The sequence below is a fragment of the Pristiophorus japonicus genome, chromosome 21, assembly GCF_044704955.1.
Source record: "Pristiophorus japonicus isolate sPriJap1 chromosome 21, sPriJap1.hap1, whole genome shotgun sequence".
NCBI classification, from domain to species: Eukaryota; Metazoa; Chordata; class Chondrichthyes; family Pristiophoridae; genus Pristiophorus; species Pristiophorus japonicus.
Window position 1 is genome coordinate 19,302,972 of NC_091997.1, and position 22,086 is coordinate 19,325,057.

A 22,086-nucleotide genomic window follows, 5' to 3' on the forward strand; every position below is an offset into this window, starting at 1 on the left:
TTATGTGGCTGGCCCAGTTAAGTTTCTGGTCAATGATGACCTCCAGGATGTTGATGGTGGAGGTCTCGGCGATGGTAATGCTGTTGAATGTCACATGGTTAGACTCTCGCTTGACCTGGCCAAAGACCGCCCTAAGTGGAGGAAGTGCATCCGGGAGGGCGCTGAGCACCTCGAGTCTCATCGCCGAGAGCATGCAGAAATCAAGCGCAGGAAGCGGAAAGAGCATGCGGCAAACCTGCCCCACCCACCCTTTCCCTCGACGACTATCTGTCCCACCTGTAACAGGGACTGTGGTATTGGACTGTACAACCACCCAAGAACTCATTTTTAGAGTTGTAAGGGAAAATGGGAAGGCTTCTCCTCCCACGAGCGGGCCCCCTGATATAGAGGGTCGACGCTCGCCCCAACCCGCGTAACAGCCCCCGGAGTTAGCAGGGAGAGACGGATGGAAAGGTATAACGATCTTTTATTACGAACGTCCGGGAACACCTCTTATCACAGCTGCCTATGAGTGGAGATGCTCCCCGAACAGCACAATCATACAACTTTTATACATTTCAAAAACCCCTCCGTTCCCTGGTAAGACCTCCCTAGATCTCTAATTGGACTACCTTATTAGTGCTACTTTGGATTGACAGGCCGAACCTCGTGATCACCTTAGGCCGTGACTGGAATGACTTCATTAGGTCAGAATTTGTTGATTCTCCTTGATGCCCGTGAGTCTGCCTCGAGCCTCTTCGCAAGGTCTTATCAATGTCTGTTTAGGTTCTCACATTGTATCCTGTCGGAATATTATTGAATTGATAGCTTCTGGAGCCTTGGTACAAGGCCGAAGAGAGGCCTTTTACCTCCTTATGGGTCAGTGCAGGAACCAGCACTTTAACCCTTGTCCCTAATGTAACGCCTCTGTTTAAAAAAGGGGGCAGACAAAAGGCAGGTAACTATAGGCCGCTTAGATTAACATCTGTAGTGGGGAAAATGCTTGAAATTATCATTGAGGAAGAAATAGCGGGACATCTAGATCGGAATAGTGCAATCAAGCAGACGCAACATGGATTCATGAAGGGGAAATCATGTTTAACTAATTTACTGGAATTTTTTGAGGATATAATGAGCATGGTGGATAGAGGTGTACCGATGGAGGTGGTGTATTTAAATTTTCAAAAGGCATTCGATAAGGTGCCACACAAAAGGTTACTGCAGAAGATAAAGGTACGCAGGGTCAGTGGAAATGTATTAGCGTCGATAGAGAATTGGCTGGCGAACAGAAAGCAGAGAGTCGGGATAAATGGGCCCTTTTCGGGTTAGAAATCAGTGGTTAGTGGTGTGCCACAGGGATCGATGCTGGGACCACAACTGTTTACAATATACATAGATGACCTGGAAGAAGGGACAGAGTGTAGTGTAACAAAATTTGCAGATGACACAAAGGTTAGTGGGAAAGTGGGTTGTGTAGAGGACACAGAGAGGCTGCAAAGAGATTCAGATAGGTTAAGCGAATGGGCTAAGGTTTGGCAGATGGAATACAATGTCGGAAAGTGTGAGGTCATCCACCTTGGGAAAAAAAACAAAAAAAGGGAATACTATTTGAATGGGGAGAAATTACAACATGCTGTGGTGCAGAGGGACCTGGGGGTCCTTGTGCATGAATCCCCAAAAGTTTGTTTGCAGGTGCAGCAGGTAATCAGGAAGGCGAATGGAATGTTGGCCTTCATTGCGAGAGGATGGAGTACAAAAACAGGGAGGTCCTTCTGCAACTGTATAGGGTATTGGTGAGGCCGCACCTTGAGTACTGCATGCAGTTTTGGTCGCCTTACTTAAGGAAGGATATACTAGCTTTGGAGGGGCTACAGAGACGATTCACTAGGTTGATGAGGGGGTTACCTTATGATGATAGATTGAGTAGACTGGGTCTTTACTCGTTGGAGTTCAGAAGGATGAGGGGTGATCTTATAGAAACATTTAAAATAATGAAAGGGATAGACAAGATAGAGGCAGAGAGGTTGTTTCCACTGGTCGGGGAGACTAGAACTAGGGGGCACAGCCTCAAAATACGGGGGAGCCAATTTAAAATCGAGTTGAGAAGGAATTTCTTCTCCCAGAGGGTTGTGAATCTGTGGAATTCTCTGCCCAAGGAAGCAGTTGAGGCTAGCTCATTGAATGTATTCAAGTCACAGATAGATAGATTTTTAACCAATAAGGGAATTAAGGGTTATGGGGAGCGGGCGGGTAAGTGGAGCTGAGTCCACGGCCAGATCAGCCATGATCTTGTTGAATGGCGGAGCAGGCTCGAGGGGCTAGATGGCCTACTCCTGTTCCTAATTCTTATGTTCTTATGTTCTTATGTCCCGCTGGTACCCCTAATGCCAAATTTCTCTTACAATTCTCCCCTTTTGGCCCTTGGCTATACGCCAAGCTGGCCATATTTCCCGATAACTATCTCCCTGTAGGCAAGTTCCAAATAGGTCCGTTCACCTAGGTGGCCATCTCCCAAGCTTCAGGACCTCCTGAGACCTTTCCTGCAGAGTTAAAAAAGGTAAGTCCTTCCTTTAGGACTGCTTAAATTTTCATCCCTTATGGCCTTAATCATAGTGCATGCCCTGACGTATCGTTTGGCCTGTTTAATTCGTGCACATGTTAACCCCATCATGACCATGAGAACCAGACCCTGTATTACTACAAGTACATGTGATATAATTCTTATCCATGGGTGGATCTGAATATTAAGTCCAATGTTGCACAGCTTTGAGTACCAGAGCTGATCAGCCAGCATCACGTTAGTGTCTCTCTGTAGGTTGTCTACTTCTTCCATCAGCTGGATATACTGTCGTCTTTGATTCTAGATTCCTTGCACCAAACGTAGTTGTTCCTCATTTAATTCCAGTGCCTTGCGGTTCCCATACCACCTCCTTGTACCCCTCTCGGAGGGTATCCGTGACCGTTCCGTGGATGATTTCCGTTGTCTCGGGATGTATGTGGTATCCATTTATGTCTATTTTTCCCATGGACCTGAAACAGAAGTTAGGGTTGGTGATGACACAGGATTGACTCCTCCCCTGGTCTTACTCGTCGGGTTGGCTGCTCCTGTGCTCACGCACCAAATCTCCATTCCCTTGTGGAGCAGCGATTGTTTCGGAATTGTGTTCGAGAGGAGTGATACTCAGCATGCATCCGTTTGTTTGGTGGAATCTGCAATCATCATTCGTCATTCATGGCATACCTCGACATAAAATCACTTGATTATTTTTATAGCAATCAGTTATGTCAATGCCTTTCGTACTAATTTAATTTTAATCACCCGTCTGGCAGGCTGATGGTAACGCAACCGAGTTTGGTTTCTTACTTCACCGATATTATCGATCTGGTATAAGGGGTCTCCCTTTGTTACATCATACTGTGGTATGGACAACATAAATCCGATCATATTCACCCACCCAGTAATACATCTGAAATTTGGCACCCATGCGTGACTATTCCTTCGTACCTCGCATTTGTTATTCATTTTTTTATCTAGAGTCCAATTGTTAAGTATGCTGTTCGGGATCCAATCTGGTATGTCCCCATTCTGGAGTTGCTCCAAGTTATGTTGTACTTCACTTAATCCAGGACCCATACCCGGAGCAAACTATCTTAGCTTGTAATCATTTATTTATGTCGTTCCCCATTGCGTGGATCAAATTTATTGTCTTGGCATGCTTCTGTAATGTATGGGCCACTTGTAACAGTTCCCCTTCCGCGCCATCTCCCAACCGCGCTTGTAGGGCTTAGTTATCCAAGTCCCTCCCCAGTAAACCCCTCAAGACTACGCCATTAAGTTGTTAGCCCGGTCATATATTGCACACAGGTCTATGGAATTCATCATCATAACCCCTGCCGCATAACCCGTGCCTAGTGTTTCCATTATTCCCCTTTTTGTTCGACCTTGTCCTGTTCCCTTTCTGACATTAAATCTCAGGGTAGTGGATTCTGGGCCTTCGAGGATCCGTTGTGCCAGGTTCTGGTATAGACTTATAGTTTCATTCCCACAGAAGCTAGGAAGAATGATATCCATTAGATTTAGGTTAAGTAGTCACTGACGCACCCCAATTATATCCTTTCTTTAGATTCTTTTATTACTAGCCCCCCTTTTGCTCCAGTCTTTATGGACGGGCTTATGAGAGGACTTGCGTGGCTGTGCTGGGAAGAGTTGTTGTCCCCAGGGTGGGTGTTAGGGCAGTGGTAGGGCTTCCCAGGGTCCCTTTGGGCGTGTTTGGTGTCCCAGCTGAATCTTTATTGTCATCTTTCCTCCACACTCCATCCGCCCCCTTTTTAGGTTGTATTCCTTCTTGTTTGCGCTGCGCATGATCAATACCGGCTTCTCCGTGTTATAACCGTGTCACGCTTCGGGACATACACCTTATATTCCAGAGACCTCCCTTGGTCTTCATTTTATCCCACTGGCCAGTTTCCCTAAACATCCTGGGGTCCCACCCCCTTTTTGCTCCGTTCTGTTCCCACCCTTCTGTTTCTCTTGCGGGGTGGATTTGGCTGCTTGTTTTGCAGCTGCGTCCGCCCAGGCATGAGCTTCTAGAACTGAAATTCCATCCAGTTGGATTTCTGCGCCCTTCCCCTTTTGGTCCTATGAACTTGCTCCTGTCCTCGGAATCTACTGGCGCCCATGGCATCGGCAGCCTGCTGCATTACAACCTTACTTAATACACTATATATAGCCATGCATTAAAATAAGTTCTGTCCTTGCTCCAGTCCTTGGCTGCTGGGTTGCATATTTCGGCAGTTAAATTAAACAAAGCTAGTTCATGTCGTTGTGTCTTTCCTGCGTGTGCTATATCTCTCGTAGTCCGTCTGTATTATCCAGTGCCTTCGTGGGCCTTATGGTTCCCAGTATCATGAATCTCCAGAGTCGAAGTAGCCGCTGTGGTCCCATCTCGGTGAGTGTTTTATCTGCAAATTTTAAACAGATCCTGGTCGTCACCAGGTGTTAGGTTCTGGTCTATTCATCTTTTATCCATGCATGTCGAGGTCACTCTGTGAAATCGGAGGTAAGGGTTAGGTTGGGTTTGTGGACTCCACTTACCCACCGTGGGATACATTGGCTCTATTGCCATAGGTGACGGTGCTATGGCTGCGCACTGCACTATCCGTCTAGTCCCGTTTATAAAAAAATCTCTTCCAGCTTATTTATCTTAGCTTTTAACTCTTGAACTTGTTTTGTTTGAGTATCTTTCTTTTATTTGTATCTGGCGAGCATTATTACATAGGCTAGTTCTGTTTTTATTTTTATTCTGACTATCCCACCATTTCCTCTATCTGTCAGGTGAGTCTTTTTTATTCTATTTAGAAATCCAAATTAATAATGCCCAGTATAAAACAGCTGTCAATGGAAAGGGTTAACTCCTTTACAGGTTTGTAAGAAAGCCTGATGTCATTACGTGACTTCGTGTAATCATCCGAAAAATTCTTTTTTAAGTTTTTGTGCCTTCAAAACTTGCTTAGAAATTAGGAATCCGTTAAAACAGCAGAAATCATTAGTAAAGCCATCATAATAAAAAGTCTTCTCAGCAGGAAAGACGGCATTTTAGATGAAACTCCAATTTTTTCTTAACTTCTAATTCAAGTACTTGCCAAAGATTTTTTTTTAATTGATTTAAAACGAGACCACACATTTTTAATAGCTATTTTGTTTACTGAAATCCAATTTTCACACACGCTGTATACATTCCAACATTTCGTTTTATTTTACGGTTCCGTTCACTGGGCAAATCTTGTGTTTTATTTCTCTCTCAGCACAAAATCTAAACATCCGTGCCAGTTTCATTTTCTATAAGAATTTAAAAATTCAGTAAGATTCTCTAATTCCCAGTTTTTTCTTTCTGTGCTGAGTTCGTATAGCTTAGATCTTTTCTCCTCGTTATTTTCAAAATGCTCCTGCTTGTTTAGACTGTTCGGGACTTTTCTTCATAAACAACGTCTATTTTGAAAATCTTTCAAACTGCAGTGAAACTTTCTCGTAATTTAAAATCATTATCAATGGAGAGTGTCTTTTACCTCTTCAAATTCTTTTTTTTCCCAATTAAATCAATATCTTTTTCACAGCCGATATCAACTAGTATTTAGTAAGTTATGTATTTTTCCATCGCAAATACCCCCTTTTTTTTCCAGCACCTAATTAGTGCATTACGTCTTTTTTTTTCAGATCACCTTTCTTCAAATTAGGTTTTGTATTTTACACGGAGGGCTCGTGACTCCATAAATTTGTTAATTTAAAATCATCAGACAATCGAAGACACTTTTTCTTTCAAAGTTGTTCAATTTGTTTACTTTCAAAGTGGCGTCTTTATCTTTTTCTTTTCTCCATAACTAGAACGGAGTCTAGCACGTAGGCTTTGAGGGCTGCTTTTCGTTATCTCAAAATGTTCCAGTTTCAAGGTCGTTACAATGTCTTTTTCTAAACTGCTAAAGCTTGCTGTTTTAACATTTTTCAAAAGTCCATTTTACCCCTTCGCAGATAGTTCACCACTCGCCCAGGAGTTTGACCAGATCCGTGAAGGTATTTCTAGATTGTTTCCGAACCTTTTAGTTTTATTTCTCTTTTTTTTTAAAAGAGATCAGATTTAATTTAATATTTTTTTAAGTTTGACTCCATCTCAGTATTTTGCTGTGCCTTCTCTTAATATCTCAAAATCCCAATTTAAATTTTGTAATTTCAATCTTTATTTACAACTCTTTTTTTTTTACTGAGCTAAAAGCTTTTGTGGCAAGGTTTTACACAAAGGAAAATGGGAACGTACTTCCCCAGCCCGCAGCCACAAGAGTTCCTCACAGGCCTTTTTTAAAAGGCATTCTTTATCTCATTCCTAGACAAAATTTATGTCTTTCAACCCAATGTAAACAATGATTGCGTGTTTTCTTTCGACAAGTAAGTGAGCGTGTCAAATAAATTCTTTTTTTTTAACCACCGGGACCATGTATTTTTTATCTTTTTCTCAACAAACCTATCCTTTGTGCATTTCCTAGCTCTGTAACTTATCATCCGAATAAATCCACACCTGCATTTCCAACTTAAAATGTCTTAAAACTTCCCACATACAGGACAACACTACAAAAGGTTAAAAAAAACTTTCACTCTGCTTGGAAAAGTGGGTGGAGCTGCACTATTTTTCCAAACAGGCTTTCAGAAACATGAAAAATTCATTCCGCAGTCAAAAAATCACACAAGGACTCTCACTCAATGACAGACATTCACAAAAGTCTCTCTTCATTCAACAAAGCCTATTAATTGTTTGGCCGGCTCTATTTTTGGATCCATATGTCACTTAAGATAGTCACTATCAGCTTTTTTATGGCATTACGTAGTTACGCAAGTTACAATTGGTTTTATTCACCTTTTTAATAACCGTGTTACCCATCTTCTTCGGGGCTATCTTGGGCACTCCCTTTAATTCGTGTTAGGTATGCAGGACGTTATTTATATCTATATGTCTTCCCTTGGTGCCGTACACTCGTACTGCCACGCTTTGGGTCAATTTACCCCATCACTGCGGGGATATCATTTTTATGTCCTCACTCTCTCGTCCCTGCACCGTGCGCTCGTACCACTTCGGGTCAATAGACCTTCCTCTATATCTTCCCTTGCATCGTACCCTCGCACTGCCGTGCTACCTCCACGCGAGCGTTTTAGGATGCACCTTTTGACCCCCTTCTACCCCTAGATCGTCCCTATCCTCCGTCTCCGTCCCTCCTGGACCTGCTACAAATGGTTCTTTCTACAGATGTCCTTCCCTTGTGGTTTACAATGCCACAACTCTAACTTGAAGGTGGTAAATTAAAACATACTCACCCCAACAGCTGGGTCATTGTTCCATTCGGGAAGTCTGTACCCTGCTCGCAGCGCCAAATGTAAGGGAAAATGGGAAGGCTTCTCCTCCCACAAGCGGGCTCCCTGATATAGAGGGTCGATGCTCGCCCCAACCCGCATAACAGCCCCTGGAGTTAGCCGGCAGAGACGGATGGCAAGGTATAACGATCTTTTATTACGAACGTCCGGGAACACCTCTTATCACAGCCGCCTATGAGTGGAGATGCTCCCCGAACAGCACAATCATACAACTTTTATACATTTCAAAAACCCCTCCGTTCCCTGGTAAGACCTCCCTAGATCTCTAATTGGACTACCTTATCAGTGCTACTTCTCTAATTGGACTACCTTATTAGTGCTACTTTGGATTGACAGGCCGACCCTCGTGACCACCTTAGGCCGTGACTAGAATTACTTCATTAGGTCAGAATTTGTTGATTCTCCTTGGTACCCGTGAGTCTGCCTCAAGCCTCTTCGCAAGGTCTTATCAATGTCTGTTTAGGTTCTCACATCGTATCCTGTCGGAATATTATTGAATTGATAACTTCTGGAGCCTTGGTATAAGGCCAAAGAGAGGGCTTTTACCTTCTTATGGGTCAGTGCAGGAACCAGCACTTTAACCCTTGTCCCGCTGGTACCCCTAATGCCAAATTTCTCTTACAGAGTGGAAGCAAGTCTTCCTCAATTCCGAGGGACTGCCTATGATGATGATGATGTTGGAGATGGTCATTGCCTGGCACTTGTGTGGCGCGAATGTTACTTGCCACATGTCAGCCCAGGCCTGAATGTATTCCAGGTCTTGCTGCATGCGGGCATGGACTGCTTCATTATCTGAGGAGTTGTGAATGGCACTGAATACTGTGCAGTCATCAGCGAACATCCCTACCTGACCTTATGATGGAGGGAAGGTCATTGAAGAAGCAGCTGAAGATGGTTGGGTCTAGGACACTGCTCTGAGGAACTCCTGCAGAGATGTCCTGGGGCTATGGCTACCTCCAACCACGACAACCATCTTCATTTGTGCTAGGTATGGCTCCAGCCATTGGAGAGTTTCCCCCCCAATTCCCATTAACTTCAGTTTTACTCGGGCTCCTTGATGCCACACTGTGCCTCTATGCCTCCTCCGGATCTAATCTAATGGATATCATTCTTCCTAGCTTCTGTGGGAATGAAACTATAAGTCTATACCAGAACCTGGCACAACATAGAAACATAGAAACATAGAAAATAGGTGCAGGAGTAGGCCATTCGGCCCTTCTAGCCTGCACCACCATTCAATGAGTTCATGGCTGAACATGCAACTTCAGTACCCCATTCCTGCTTTCTCGCCATACCCCTTGATTCCCCTAGTAGTAAGGACTTCATCTAACTCCTTTTTGAATATATTTAGTGAAATAGCCTCAACAACTTTCTGTGGTAGAGAATTCCACAAGTTCACCACTCTCTGGGTGAAGAAGTTTCTCCTCATCTCGGTCCTAAATGGCTTACCCCTTATCCTTAGACTGTGACCCCTGGTTCTGGACTTCCCCAACATTAGGAACATTCTTCCTGCATCTAAACTGTCCAATCCCATCAGAACATTAAGTTTCTATGAGATCCCCTCTCATTCATCTAAATTACAATGAATATAAGCCTAGTCGATCCAGTCTTTCTTCAAATGTCAGTCCTGTCATCCCGGGCATCAGTCTGGTGAATCTTCGCTGCACTCCCTCAATAGCAAGAATGTCCTTCCTCAGATTAGGAGACCAAAACTGGACACAATATTCAATGTGTGGCCTCACCAAAGCCCTGTATAACTGTAGTAAGACCTCCCAGCTCCTATACTCAAATCCTCTCACTATGAAGGCCAACATGCCATTTGCCATCTTCACGCCTTCTGTACCTATATGCTAACTTTCAATGACTGATGTATCATGACACCCAGGTCTCGTTGCATTTCCCCTTTTACTAATTTGTCACCATTCTGATAATAATTTGCCTCCCTGTTTTTACCACCAAAGTGGATAACCTCACATTTATCTACATTATACTGCATCTGCCATGTATTTGTCCACACACATAACCTGTCCAAGTCACTTTGCAGCCTCTTAGCATCCTCCTCACAGCTCACACTGTCACCCATGCTTAGTGTCATCTGTAAACTTGGAGATATTACATTCAATTCCTTTGTCTAACTCATTAATGTATATTGTAAATAGCTTGGGTCCCAGCACTGAACTTTGCAGTACCCCACTAGTCACTGCCTGCCATTCTGAAAAGGACCCATTTATTCCTACTCTTTGCTTCCTGTCTGCCAATCAGTTCTCTATCCACGTCAATACATTACCCCCAATACCATGTACTTTAATTTTGCACACTAATCCTTTGTGTGGGACCTTGTCAAAAGCCTTTTGAAAGTCTAAATTTATCACATCCACTGGCTCCCCCTTGTCCACTCTACTAGTTACATCCTCAAAAAATCTAGAAGACTTGTCAAGCATGATTTCCCTTTCATAAAACCATGCTGACTTGGAACCGATCCGGTCACTGCTTTCCAAATGTGCTGCTATTACATCTTTAATAATTGATTTCAGCATTTTCCCCACCACTGATGTTAGGCTGACTGGTCTATAATTCCCTGTTTTCTCTCTCCCTTCTTTTTTAAAAAGTGGGGTTACATCAGCTATCCTTCAGTCCATAGGAACTGATCCAGAGTCTATAGAATGTTGGAAAATGACCACCAATGCATCCACTATTTCTAGGGTCACTTCCTTAAGTTCTCTGGGATGCAGACTATCAGCCTTCAATCCCATCAATTTTCCTAACACAATTTGCTGACTAATAAGGATTTCCTTTAGTTCCTCCTTCTCTCTAGACCCTCGGTCCCCTAGTATTTCTGGAAGGTTATTTGTGTCTTCCTTAGTGAAGACAGAACCAAAGTATTTGTTCAATTGGTCTGCCATTTCTTTTTTCCCCATTATAAATTGACCTGATTCTGACTGTAAGGGACCTACATTTGTCTTCACTAATCCTTTTTTCTTCACGTATCTGTAGAAGCTTTTGCAGTCAGTTTTTATGTTCCCTGCAAGCTTACTCTCATATTCTATTTCCCCACTCCTAATTAAACCCTTTGTCCTCCTTTGCTGAATTCTAATGAAGATTGAGCAGATTGAGCCTGTAATTGGAATTTAGAAGAATGAGAGGTGATCTTATTGAAGCGTATAAGATTCTGAGGGGGGCTTGACAGGCTAGGTGCAGAGAGGATGTTTCCCCTCGTGGAGGAATCTAGAACTAGGGGGCATAGTTTCAGAATAAGGGGTTGCCCATTTAAAACGGAAATGAGGAGGAATTTCTTCTCTCAGAAGGTCAGGGAATCTTTGCAATTTTTTACCCAAAAGAGCTGTGAAGGCTGGGTCATTGAATATATTTAAGGTAGAGATAGACAGATTTTTGAATGATAAGGGAATCAAGGGTTATGGCGAGCGGGCATTGAAGTGGAGTTGAGGCCAGGAGCAGATCCGCCATGATCTTATTGAATGGCGGAACAGGCTGGAGGGGCCAAATGGCCTATTCCTGCTCCTATTTTTTATGTTTCTTTTAATGACTTACTATAACATAAACTGCAATGCTGGAATTACTCAGCAGGCCAGGCAGATTCTGTGGAGAGAGAAATAGCGTTAACGTTTCAGGTCTGTGACCCTTCGTTAGAACTCCAGACACCATTTCAGAGGTTGGGCTTGAAGGATATCTTGAATGCGCTTAAAGGAAGCAGCACTGGCGAGCTCAATCTTAAAAGGGTAACAGTTTTGGGCTGTTTTTTTCTTTCCTCTTTTAATCTTGGATTTCAATCTTCAGTCTTATTATATTTTGAACTTAATTGGAGGTGAAAATCAATATTTTGGAGCCGGCTTGCTTGTGCAGCAATGGTTATTTTCACTCATTGACAACTCTTTTATTCTGCTCTGAGAATCCCATTCCATGGTTGTCCGATAAGTCCCCAGAAAGTAACTGTAAGGGAAGCATTGACACCATTTCAGCACAATAGGAATAAATGTAGAAAAGAGCACACACAGTAAGGAGTTCACTCAGTAACAACTTTCATGGGAGCTCAGCGAACCAGAAAGCGACAAAGTGCGAGATGCTGAGTTTAGGCCAAATTAACGATGCGGCTTGATTTGGATTCTCCACAAATACCATGGGCTAGAAATTTGGTTCGAGGGTTCCGAAGGTGCCAATGTCGGGCGGTTGCTAAATTTAGCGGCGTAAACTTCAGTGGTTGCGCCCTGAGAGTGGAGTGGAGCGCTGGGCTGGATGAGCAACTGAATATCCCATGCTAAAGAGCCGGCTTCGTAGCGCCCTAAGGGAGGTCACCCTGCAAAAAAAAAAGTCGGAACAAAAAAACACCAAAAACATTCCCTGTACATTACGCACCCCAAGTAAAGTAAAATCGCAAAAGAAAAAAATCAATCACACTTACCTCGCGCAGTCATTCCTTCCCTTAGCGCCCCGGGACAGCTCTGACTGCCAGATTTCTTTGGTGGTGTCACTAGGGGTCACTACAGATGCAGCGCAAACCAAATTTTGCTTCTGAGTCTATACCGGGGGCATTGCACACCGGCGTGACACTCCCGGGCAACACTCCTCAGTGCCACTGTTACCGGCACACTGAATTTGTCAAGCGGCGTTAATGCCACCGCTCGTGGCTGCAAACCATTTAGTGCCCCTGTTCCGACACTCGCGGGGGGGAGGGGGGGGGTGGGCGGTGTTGAAACTCCAGGATGGTATGTTGCCTCCCTGGTGCAAGAGTCAAGGATGTCTCGGAGCAGCTGCAGGGCATTCTGAAGGGGGAAGGTGAACAATCAGTTGTCATGGTACATATAGGGACCAACGATATAGGAAGGTGAACAATCAGTTGTCATGGTACATATAAGGACCAACGATATAGGTAAAAAGCGGAATGAGGTCCTACAAGCTGAATTTAGGGAGCTAGGAGTTAAATTAAAAAGTAGGACCTCAAAGGTAGTAATCTCAGGATTGCTACTAGTGCCACGTGCTAGTCAGAGTAGGAATCACAGGATAGCTCAGATGAATACGTGGCTTGAAGAGTGGTGCAAAAGGGAGGGATTCAAATTCCTGGGATATTGGAACCGGTTCTGGGGTAGGTGGGACCAGTACAAACCGGACGGTCTGCACCTGGGCAGGACCGGGACCAATGTCCTCGGGGGAGTGTTTGCTAGTGCTGTTGGAGAGGGGTTAAACTAATATGGCAGGGGGATGGGAACCTATGCAGGGAGACAGAGGGAAATAAAATGGGGGCAGAAGCAAAAGATAGAAAGGAGAATAGTAAAAGTGGAGGGCAGAGAAACGCAAGGCAAAAATCAAAAAGGGCCACATTACAGCAAAATTCTAAAGGGGCAAAGAGTGTTAAAAAGACAAGCCTGAAGGCTCTGTGCCTCAATGCGAGGAGTATTCATAATAAGGTAGATGAATTAACTGCGCAGGCAGCTATTAACGATTATGATATAATTGGGATTACAGAGATATGGCTCCAGGGTGACCAAGGCTGGGAACTCAACATCCAGTGGTATTCAACATTCAGGAAGGATAGACAGAAAGGAAAAGGAAGTGGGGTAGCGTTGCTGGTTAAAGAGGAAATTAACGCAATAGTAAGAAAGGACATTAGCTTGGATGATGTGGAATCTGTATGGGTGGAGCTGCGGAATACCAAAGGGCAGAAAATGCTAGTGGGAGTTGTGTACAGACCACAAAACAGTAGTAGTGAGGTTGGAGATGGCATCAAACAAGAAATTAGGGATGCGTGCAATAAAGGTTAGTGGGAAACTAGAAGATTGGGAAAATTTTAAACGACAGCAAAGAATGACTAGGAAAGCAATAAAGAAAGGATAGATAGATTACGAAAGTAAACTTGCGCAAAACATAAAAACAGATAGTAAAAGCTTTTACCGATATATCAAACGGAAAAGAGTGACTAAAGTAAATGTTGGTCCCTTAGAAGATGAGAAGGGGGATTTAATAATGGGAAATGTGGAAATGGCTGAGACCTTAAACAATTATTTTGCTTCGGTCTTCACAGTGGAAGACACAAAAACCATGCCAAAAATTGCTGGTCACGGGAATGTGGGAAGGGAGGACCTTGAGACAATCACTATCACTAGGGAGGATAGTGCTGGACAGGCTAATGGGACTCAAGGTAGACAAGTTCCCTGGTCCTGATGAAATGCATCCCAGGGTATTAAAAGAGATGGCGGAAGTTATAGCAGATGCATTCGTTATAATCTACCAAAATTCTCTGGACTCTGGGGAGGTATCATCGGATTGGAAAGCAGCTAATGTAACGCCTCTGTTTAAAAAAGGGGGGCAGACAAAAGGCAGGTAACTATAGGCCGGTTAGTTTAACATCTGTAGTGGGGAAAATGCTTGAAGCTATCATTAAGGAAGAAATAGCGGGACATCTAGAGAGGAATAGTGCAATCAAGCAGATGCAACATGGATTCATGAAGAGGAAATCATGTTTAATTAATTTACTGGAATTCTTTGAGGATATAACGAGCATGGTGGATAGAGGTGTACCGATGGATGTGGTGTATTTAGATTTCCAAAAGGCATTCGATAAGGTGCCACACAAAAGGTTACTGCAAAGATAAAGGTACGTGGAGTCAGAGGAAATGTATTAGCATGGACAGAGAATTGGCTGGCTAACAGAAAGCAGAGAGTCGGGATAAATGGGTCCTTTTCGGGTTGGAAATCGGTGGTTAGTGGTGTGCCACAGGGATCGGTGCTGGGACCACAACTGTTTACAATATACATAGATGACCTGGAAGAGGGGACCGAGTGTAGTGTAACAAAACTTGGGAAAAAAAACAGTAAAAGGGAATATTATTTGAATGGGGAGAAATTACAACATGCTGCGGTGCAGAGGGACCTGGGGGTCCTTGTGCATGAATCCCAAAAAGTAAGTTTGCAGGTGCAGCAGGTAATCAGGAAGGCGAATGGAATGTTGGCCTTCATTGCGAGAGGGATGGAGTACAAAAGCAGGGAGGTCCTGCTGCAACTGTACAGGGTATTGGTGAGGCCGCACCTGGAGTACTGCGTGCAGTTTTGGTCACCTTTCTTAAGGAAGGATATACTAGCTTTGGAGGGGATACAGAGACGATTCACTAGGCTGATTCCGGAGATGAGGGAGTTACCTTATGATGATAGATTGAGTAGACTGGGTCTTTACTCGTTGGAGTTCAGAAGGATGAGGGGTGATCTTATAGAAACATTTAAAATAATGAAAGGGATAGACAAGATAGAGGCAGAGAGGTTGTTTCCACTGGTCGGGGAGACTAGAACTAGGAGGCACAGCCTCAAAATACGGGGGAGCCAATTTAAAACCGAGTTGAGAAGGAATTTCTTCTCCCAGAGTCTGTGGAATTCTCTGCCCAAGGAAGCAGTTGAGGCTAGCTCATTGAATGTATTCAAATCACAGATAGATAGATTTTGAACCAATAAGGGAATTAAGGGTTATGGGGAGCGGGCGGGTAAGTGGAGATGAGTCCACAGCCAGATCAGCCACGATCTTGTTGAATGGCGGAGCAGGCTCGAGGAGCTAGATGGCCTACTCCTGTTCCTAATTCTTATGTTCTTATGTTTGTCTTATGTAAAGGTACAGCAGTTATCATGGACGACTTTAATCTACATATTGATTGGGCTAACCAAACTGGTAGCAATGCGGTGGAGGAGGATTTCCTGGAGTGTATTAGGAATGGCTTTCTGGACCAATATGTCGAGGAACCAACTCGAGAGCTGGCCATCCTCGACTGGGTGTTGTGTAATGAGAGAGGACAAGTTAGCAATCTTGTTGTGCGAGGCCCCCTGGGGAAGAGTGACCATAATATGGTAGAATTCTTTATTATGATGGAGAGTGACAGTGTTAATTCAGAGACTAGGGTCCTGAACTTACGGAAAGGTAACTTAGATGGTATGAGACGTGAATTGGCTAGGATAGACTGGCGAATGATACTTAAAGGGTTGACAGTGGATAGGCAATGGCAGACATTTATAGGTTACATGGATGAACTTCAACAATTGTACATCCCTGTCTGGAGTAAAAATAAAAATGGGAAGGTGGCTCAACCATGGCTAACAAGGGAAATTAGGCATAGTGCTAAATCCAAGGAAGAGGCATGTTAATTGGCCAGAAAAAGCAGCAAACCTGAGGACTGGGAGAAATTTAGAATTCAGCAGAGGAGGACTAAGGGTTTAATGAGGAGGGAGAAAATAAAGTATGAGAGGAAGCTTGCAGGGAACATGAAAACTGACTGCAAAAGCTTCTATAGATATGTGAAGAGAAAAAGATTAGTGAAGACCAATGTAGGTCCTTTGCAGACAGAATCAGGTGAATTTATAATGGAGAACAAAGAAATGGCAGACCAATTGAACAAATACTTTGGATCTGTCTTCACTAAGGAAGACACAAATAATCTTCTGGAAATACTAGGGGTTCGAGGGTCTAGTGAAAAGAAGGAACTGAAGGAAATCCTTATTAGTCAGGAAATTGTGTTAGGGAAATTGATGGGATTGCAGGCCGATAAATCCCCAGGGCCTGATAGTCTGCATCCCAGAATACTTATGGAAGTGGCCTTAGAAATAGTGGATGCATTGCTGATCATTTTCAAACATTCTATTGACTCTGGATCAGTTCCTATGGACTGGAGGGTAGCTAATGTAACACCACTTTTTAAAAAAGGAAGGAGAGAGAAAACAGATAATTATAGACCGGTTAGCCTGACATCGGTAGTGGGGAAAATGTTGGAATCAATTATTAAGGATGAAATAGCAGCGCATTTGGAAAGCGGTGACAGGATCGGTCCAAGTCAGCATGGATTTATGAAGGGAAATCATGCTTCACAAATCTTCTGGAATTTTTTGAGGATGTAACTAGTAGAGTGGACAAGGGAGAACCAATTGATGTGGTGTATTTGGACTTTCAAAAGGCTTTTGACAAGGTCCCACACAAGAGATTAGTGTGCAAAACTAAAGCACTTGGTATTGTGGGTAATGTATTGACGTGGATAGAGAACTGCTTGTCAGACAGGAAGCAGAGAGATGGAATAAACGGGTCCTTTTCAGAATGGCAGGCAGTGACCAGTTGGTTGCCGCAAGGTTCAGTGCTGGGACCCCAGCTATTTACAATGTATATCAATGATTTAGATGAAGGAATTGAATGTAATATCTCCAAGTTTGCAGATGACACTAAGCTGGGTGGCGGTGTGAGAGGCTGCAGGATGACTTGGACAGGTTAGATGAGTGGGCAAATGCATGGCAGATGCAGTATAATGTGGATAAATTTGAGGTTATCCACTTTGGTGGCAAAAACAGGAAGACATAATATTATCTGAATGGCGGCAGATTAGGAAAAGGGGAGGTGCAACAAGACCTGGGTGTCATGGTACATCAGTCATTGAAGTTTGGCATGCAGGTACAGCAGGCGGTGAAGAGGACAAATGGCATGTTGGCCTTCATAGCTAGGGGATTTGAGTATAGTAGCAGGGAGATCTTACTGCAGTTGTATAGAGTCTTGGTGAGGTCACACCTGGAATATTGTGTTCAGTTTTGGTCCCCTAATCTGAGGAAGGACGTTCTTGCTATTGAGGGAGTACAGTGAATGTTCACCAGATTGATTCCTGGGATGGCAGGACTGACATATGAGGAGAGACTGGATCAACTGGGCTTGTGTCCACTGGAGTTTAGAAGAATGAGAGGGGATCTCATAGAAATACATAAAATTCTGATGGATTGGACAGGTGAGATGCAGGAAGAATGTTCCCGTTGTTGGGGAGTTTCAGAACCAGGGGCCACAGTGTAATAATAAGGGGTAAGCCATTTAGGACTGAGATGAGGAGAAACTTCTTCACTCAGAGAGTGGTTAACCTGTGGAATTCTCTACCGCAGAAAGTTGTTGAGGCCAGTTCTTTAGATATATTTAAAAGGGAGTTAGATATGGCCCTTACAGCCAAAGGGATCAAGGGGTATGGCGAGAAAGCAGGAAAGGGTTACTGAGGTTGAATGATCAGCCATGATCTTATTGAATGGCGGTGCAGGCTCGAAGGGCCGAATGGCCTGCTCCTGCACCTAATTTCTATGTTTCTATGTTTCTATGAAATGAATTTCTCCCTCCATCTTTCCAGTGGGACAAGATGAAAGAAGGTGCGAGGGAGATCAGCAAATACTTGCAACCACACTGCTTACACCTCTTTTTATGTCACCAAACACATCTGCAGCCCCTAAGCACACTTCTCTGCTGATAACTGAGGGAAACTCTTTGTAGGTTATGGGTCAGCTGGGAGACCGTTACAAATCATTGGCATCTGCTGCAAAGACACCTGTGGGTCAACCGAAGTTAATGATCAATCACCATGCAGTTACGCCATGTTACAATAACTTGAGCTGTAAAGACTTGGAACAGTTGAGTCTGCCAAAGTTTTTAATTAAGAAAAAAAAAAGAAAGACTTGCATTTATCTAGCACCTTTCACAACCACAGGACATCCCAAAGCGTTTTACTTTTGAAGTGTTGTAATGTAAGAAATTTGGCGGCCAATTTGCGCACAGCAATCTCTCATAAACCGCCATTCAATAAGATCATGGCTGATCATTCAACCTCAGTAACCCTTTCCTGCTTTCTCTCCATACCCCTTGATCCCTTCGGCTGTAAGTGATAATGACCAGGTAATCTGTTTTTGTTATGTTGATTGAGGGATAAATATTGGCCAGGGCACCAGGGATAACTCCCCTCCCATGCTCTTCTTCAACTGGTGCCATGGGATCTTTCACTTGAGAGAGCGGACATCTTGGTTTAACATCTCATCTGAAAGCCAGTACCTCCGACAGTGCAGCACTCCCTCACTACTGTACTGGAGTGTCAGCCTCAAGTCTCTGGAGTGGGACTTGAACCCACAACCTTCATGACTCAGAGCATGTGTGCTGCCCACTGAGCCAAAGCTGACACTAATAGCACAATACATGTTGAATGTGCACTCTCCTGGGTTAAAAGTATGCATGAGATGCACTGAAAGAGCTGAAAGGCTGTCCAATGGATTATCATTGATTAGCAGTAAATATGGAACCTGCAATGCTTTATTGCATCGATCCTTGGACCTCAGACTGTTAAAATGATTTTACCTTACCATATTCCTTAAAGCAGGCTGTCTTGACCTGGTACTGTTTCCAGGACTTCTAGCTTTGTCCTAACAGTTAAGGCTGACTGTCACCTCATGGTGCACTGCTGTCCTCTGGGAGGAGCGCCCTGAATTGCCAAACAGAGCAACCCTCCTCACAACTAGCAGCACATCTCTTTTGTCAACCATGGAATGGGGTTGGTCCTGTGTCACTGTCATTTGCCCATAGACTCCATTTCAGGCCTCCTTTGACTACATTCTTTCTCGCCAATTCTCTTTTGAAGCATCAGTTGGAAACTATCTAGTTCAGATCAGAACTGGAGGTTATAAATCTGACTATAGATATCACAGTGGTAGGTTTCATTTCAGCACATTGGTGGTAAACTGGTGGAGTAGATAACCTGCCCACTGTAGAACCCACCTGATTTTCATTTCCTGTCAAATCAATATAATTGGAAACTGGGTGGGTCTATAACGAGTCGGTGACCTGCCCTGGCAGTTTACCACCCAAGTCATCAAGGTGAAAGCTTCCTCCACATATTTCAAAACCATTATTACATTTTGTTGCTGGGACCATGGAAATGTCACCTGTAGAGTCCAACTGGTCAGGGTTGTACGGTTAGATTGAAATCCTGCAATGGCTCAGAAATTGCGGTTGGAGGTGTTAGCGCGAATGTACCCGCCAAGAATCACTCATCACTCATGGTCAGTTCCATACATCAAAACGGTTTATTACGCCGGTGGGGAGATGAAGCCACTGGATGAGTCAGGCGCTTCTCTCCGCTGAACAAAGGGTTTCATGGATTTTTATATGTTTTACAACAGTTTACTACAGTTATGTCAGCCCATTTCGGCCGGACACTATCCAATCATATTGATTATAGATTACATATAGATTCAAATAGACCAATAGAAGTGGTCTCTAAACATTAGGTGGCTGCGTGATTGCCTCATGTGTTGCTAAGAATTATTCATGGTCTTGTGACATGGTCCAGGCCCCCCTTATCTTACTGTCCTTGGGTACTGTCTTTGGGCAGTCTCCTTATCTTAATCCTGTTACAAAGTCGTATTGTTCTAACATGAACCAGGACATCTTGTCTGAGGCCTGAAAGCCAGTTGATTATAGACATCTGCAGAACTCGTTTTTTTAATGTATATTCCTGTGTGAGAAACGGCAGTTATCAGTAACTAGGAATGCAGTCTCTTTTGGCTAGCTGAAATCCCTTGAGGCTTTGCTGAACCATGGGCAGCCATCTTCATACATTTTACACACACACATTTAATTCTAACATTATGCACATTTAGTTCTAACATTATGCTACAGGTGCCTGTGCTCTATTGGAAAATCTCTCTCTCTAACAATCCCCCCTTTCGGTAAAGCGGCTAGTCCTAGCCCCCTGAAACCGACACTAATTTCTATGTTTCTAATTTAAATTATGTGATTTATGTTTTTGTATCACCTGGTACTCTCTGCTTCGAAGTGCTGGCCAGTAACGCGATTTCAGGAGTCCCATTTGTTTTAGATCAAATTAATATAGTTCGAATCGCCCCTCTCGCCTGTCACGCGAACTTCCTTGCTTATCTGAGCTCTGGTGCTAAACCTCCGTTGTTGTGCGTAATATCTGCAGGACCGGCAAGCCATAACTCTCCATGCTAACGCTAGGACCAGCTGTATTCCGACCAGTATATGTGATATAATTCGAATCCCAGGGTGGATGGTGACATTCATCCCCCAGTTCCAAACCCTCCTCCACCAACTCTCATCCTGCAGCTCTGTGTCGGTGTCTTTCTCTAGTATCTCAATCTTTGTCCGTAGTTGGTGGTAGAGTTTAACAGACTGTCCGACTCTGAGTCTTAGTTCCCTTTGTAATTCCGCTAAATGGGGAATAGGGGCCTGTTCTGGCTCGTCATAGACCTGTAGGTGATCATGTAGTTGATTAGTAGCGTCAATGATTTTGGTACCTCGCCGTCTAACTTGGATAATGCAGGCTTGCCCTATAGTAACAGGTCATAGGGGTGTAAAGCAGAAGTTTGGTTGCAGGATCTGGCATTGCAAGCCGTTATACTGCTATGAGCGTTCCGTGGTGGAGACACAGTATCTCCCTTTGCCCCCGTACCTGGCCCGGGCAAAATGTGTAGGGGCAGGTACTATTTCCAGAATGCATCCATCGGTTAGATTAAAACCACATTTGTCTAATTCTCCCTGTCCCACCGGGTGGGGGCACATCGTGATCTCGCCCCTCTGTTTGCACCCTGTCAGGGAGATACCGTAAATTGTGTTATCTCTATGGATAGCGGAGTCTACGGTTAAGTAATAACGGAGGTAGGCATTGTCATGTACGACCCCGATATTGTCCAGTTGATAATGGGAAAATGGACCTGAGTCTCGTGTGACTATAGGGATCATCAAGACAATCCCCACTGCCGCAGCTGTGCCCATTCAGCAGTTTGGGATCGCTGGGTATACTCTGGCTAGTCCCTTCAGAGTGCAGTTATCTAGCGTCTCCTTCAGCTTGGCTAGCTGAGCCAGATGTGGGCTGTCTATCCAGTCTGGTACCTCCCCCCTTTGGATCTGATCGAGGTTGTGTCGTATCTGTCCCACCATCCACAAACCATAAGCATGACAGAGTTGCCCTTGTCGGAGCTTTCCGGCATCTTCCTTTTCTCTGTCAATTAGACGATTAATTGTTTTGGCATGTGTCTCGATTACTGAAATTCCATCTAACTGTATCTCCATGCCTTCCCTTCCTAAGTCTGCTTGGTCTTTCTGATTCTGCTCTACCCGCTCTAACAGTTCCCTCATCACCTCTTTAAGTTGTTCCTACTTTTCATTCAGCCCCTGTATATCCAGTGAGTTTACTATGGAGGTCCCGGTGTAAAGCCGGTAGCAGCATCATTAATTATTCCCCTCTTATGCCTCTGCACCTGCTCTTGTCCTCGGAACCTACTGGCACCCATGACATCGGCAGCCTGCTGCATTACAACCTTACTTAATACACTATACATCTTCCTTGCCTGTTCCGTACAATATTCCGGCATTCGTATGCCTGAGATATTGATCAGAACAGGCA